This window comes from Zonotrichia albicollis, chromosome 28, assembly GCF_047830755.1.
Source record: "Zonotrichia albicollis isolate bZonAlb1 chromosome 28, bZonAlb1.hap1, whole genome shotgun sequence".
NCBI classification, from domain to species: domain Eukaryota; kingdom Metazoa; phylum Chordata; class Aves; order Passeriformes; family Passerellidae; genus Zonotrichia; species Zonotrichia albicollis.
The window spans coordinates 452541-456584 of record NC_133846.1 but is presented as its reverse complement, the minus strand read 5'-3'; positions in this window follow the sequence as shown (position 1 = coordinate 456584).

Sequence of the window (4044 nt, the reverse complement as noted above, 5' to 3'; positions counted from 1 at the left end):
CCCAGGAGGTGCCCTGCCATTGATGGAGACCCTCAGCTCCTCGGTGTTGGTGGTGCTGGTGGCACCTCATGCTCTGGCCCCATGTCCATGGAGCCACGGGGGAACCTGGGCACTGGGACAAAGGGGTGCCCTGTGGGAGTGAAGGTGCTGAGAACCAGGAGAATCCAGGGCACTGGGATTTCAGAAGAAATTAAATTTGAAAGCCCTTTCTTTCCCCTCGGCAACCTGGAAGAGGTGAGCTGAGCTGAGACTTGGGAAGACATAAGAAAAGTCTTCCCATGGCCTGCACTCATAGGGTAGTGAACCCACTGCCCCACAGAGCAAAGGGTCAGTCTCCAGATCTCAGTACTACCAGAAAGGTAGGTACTGGAATATGAATCCCAATATTACCAGTTAGATTATGCCTGGGCCAGTCTGACCCTCGCTGCTGGGCCAAAGGCGGCAGCTGTGGTGTATCACCCCAGAGACACCTTTAGCTTGCTGGTGGTTGCAGCTGGGCACTAAACAAGTCCAGGCTTGTTAGGAACTCCGTTTAACTCAGGAGGAAAGCTTCAGGCGATGGTAAAGAGAAAAAGGAGATGGATTCTGCTGGAGGGTTATATCCAGAGGTTTATTCCATGGTTACAGAGGTCTGAATCTTGGGAACAGCTCCAACAGAATCCGACCGCATGGCCTGATTGACCTTTTAAGCTCAGGGACGGGGAAGGGGAGGGACAGGTGAGCTACCAACCAGGTGGAAGGGGCGGGGTCTCAAGGGATGAAGGACACCTAGACAGGCCAATGATCCCCAGGACTGAGGGGCATCCTTTGAATTTGACCAACCACACGACGCCTTGCTGGAATGTTAAGCCTGATTGACAGGACTCACTCAGCAAGGGGGCGAGGGGGAAGAGGTATAGGCACACCTGGGAGGTGACCTGGAAGTCTAAAATGGGACATTACAGCACACCGTAACAGGTAGGCAGAGGTGGGTGTTGATGAAATACTTAAGCATAATCCCAGAGAACTCTGCAGAAACTGCTTTTGCTTCCCCAATGGCTCCCATGGGTCCCAGCAGCATCCACCACACCTGCGAGCTGTACCCGAGGCAGTGTGTCCTCTCCACTTGTCTTCTCTCTCCCTTTACTCTTTTTTGAGTTTTGAGTCATTTTCCCTCCTTTCTCCTGGCTGTTTTCTGTGAAAAGCAGTAGCAAATCTCTCCCAGGCTGTTCATCTCACACCTCCCATATTGTTCCCTCCCACCCTTTCTGTGCAGCCAAACTCTTTTGACTCAAACATTGTGGGTTAATGCAGACACCTCCACAGCCCAGGAGGCAGGGGGAACATGGACCCCTCTGGGAGCAAGGGGGGGACAGCTACAGGCCACCATGTGGGTGCTGTTGCTGCCACAGGGCACTTTGCCACCACTGAAGTTCAGCTGTGGATAGATCTGAGGAGGGGTTGGCTCAATGGACTATCCCTCATCCAGCTTTGGTCCTTCTGGAAATGCCAGTCCCTCCTCCAGGGCTGAAGCAGTGGTGGAAAAATTTGAGTAGATTTGGATTCTTTTCTTATCAGCGTCCCTTGTTCACCAGACTCCCACTGCAAGCAGATCCTGTGGCCCTGCCCTGCCCCAGCAGGGTCGTGCTCCACAGAGGGGACGTCAGCAGCGAGCAAAGGGACTGCAGCCAGTTCCCACAGAGACTGGGGGTGCAGAGGGGAGAAGGACCTTGGGTGGGTGAGATTTATGGGTGACTTTTAGCAATGTTGGGAGTGTGCAGCACAGGCATTGGGCAGCCAGGAGTCCCTTCTCCCACTGCTGCAGCCAGCTCTATTTAGCTCAGAGGGATGAGGAGGGCAGCAAGAAAGAGAGGAGATGAAAGGCTCAGCCACCCACATTTTGTGGGGGCCTTGATGTATTTCCAGGCTCCTGGCTCAGACAGCACTGGGAACAACCAGAGCAGAGCAGAAAAACAATGGCAAGGACAGGAGAAAATCCTCCCCTTAGTCCTCATCACAGTAGAGGGGTCCTGAACACCCTCCCAACCTTCCCATGGCGTAGATGGTGCTGTGCTGCTGCTGAGCCCTTGGGAACAGCAATTCCCCACAGACTTCAGACCATACTCCCCTCCCAGGCATCACCAGGTGCCCTGGGGCCAGCGCTGAGCCTCTCACTCGAGGGTGAGGCTTTGGCTCACCCCAAATCTGCCCAGTGCAGTGACTCCTGTGCTCCCACTCTGCCGTGTCCTGTGCCTGCTCTGGCCAGAGCCAGCATCTCCTGGACAGGGCACAGGGAAGAGCCTCAGGTCTCATGGAGCACCACTATCAGTGGTGCATGAGGATGCTGCAAGCCCAGGTTGGTGAGGATGAGAGAGGACCCCAGGCCAAGGCCGTGCAGCACCTTGCCTTCAGATCAGTGCTGCTGTTCGCCCAGCTCTCACTCCCACTTGCATCTTATTTCTGCTGCTTTTCTGGAACTGACCCTTTGGCCTTATCCTTGCTAAGGTAACCAGGAACCTGGCAACTGGGATGCTCATAAATTAAAGGGCATGTGAAATAAAGGGCATTGCTTCATTAAAAATAGCATGAAGTGTATTTTTCCACTCTGTGCTCTCCAGACCTGTCCCTGAGGGGGAGCCCTCACTAAAAGTGGATGTTGTCACCCACCTCCATCCCCTGTGGGGTCACAAACACAGTCCGTGCTCTGTAGGACTGAAATAAGGGCCTGGAAAGGGCACAGCCTGCAGCATGACAGAGTCCTGGAGACCAGCTCACAGCCTGCTTCCAGACCCCGTCCCTGACAGAATCCCACTGGCAAGGCCAGTGCCCAGGTACAGGGACAGCCCCAGCAGTGCCTGGGCTGGGTATGAGCATGCTGGGGAAAACACGCTCTGCCCTTGCCAGCTGGGACTGCAGCCTCTGCTCGGGGGCATTGCCTACAGCACCAACCACCTCAAAAATCCATCCCGAGCAGCAGTGAGATAAAATTAATCCGACAATGCCCTCTGATGGTGGAAACAAACAACCCTCGTGTGAGCGGTGCACCTGGCATCACTGAGCCTCATGGGACCAGTAACACTCCCTGGACTTCATCTTGGGCTGTAGGTGCCTGGGGACAGATGGGGACAAAGCAGAGGGGCTGCAGGAGAGACGCAGAGACGGGCTTGGTTAACGACAGGCACTGCCCAGCTTTGCTCTCCATGGCACCAAGGGTGGGATGGGCTCTGATCTGTGGGTTCCAGGCTGGATTTGCATCTACACTGGCAATTCCAGGGCCAGCCAGGACACAGGCAGGACGTGAGCCTGGCCCCATGACAGAGCTGCCATGCAGCTGGGAGAGCTCCTACCCTCGTGCCCAGGCTGAGGGGGGAGGCAGTGCTGGTGGAGAGACCACCCCACGCCGCTGGCCCCAGGTAACCTTGTGTTCAATGGGTCCTTCTGGGCTCTGGTGACACCCACAGTATCTCCCTGGTGTTCCATGGGTCCTTCTGGGCTCTGGTGACCCCCACAGTGTCTGCCTTGTGTTCCATGGGTGCCTCTGGGCTCTGGTAACACCCACAGTGTCTCCTTTGTGTTCCATGGGTCCCTCTGGGCTCTGGTGACACCCAGTGTGTGCCCCGAGCTGGCCCAGAACTCAAGTGATAACTCACCCTGCACATGAGGCACCAACTCACAGGGGTGAGTCTCCTCCTCTGGGTAAAACACCAACATGTCCTGTCACCCTGGGGAGGTGACAGCTCCTGGCTGGATCATTGCCTCACTGGTGTGGATAAAAAAATCTGTGCTTCAATAAAGAAGCATTAAGATCTGCAACATTGATGTGGCATTTCTTTTTCCCCAGCCAGAATCATTCCCCTGCTCCAGAAGGAAATCTTTCTGAATTCTCTTTCTCTTTGTTGGGCTCCTTCTGGTTCAGGAATCTCTCTATGTGCTAGTCCTTCCTTTCCAAGCTCAAAACCCATCTCCTCTACCTTGGTTGTGTGGGATCCTACATGACTCCAAGAGCAACCCTGGCAGCTCTCTACATCTGCCCACCCAAGCCAACCCCACAATGAGCAGGACAGA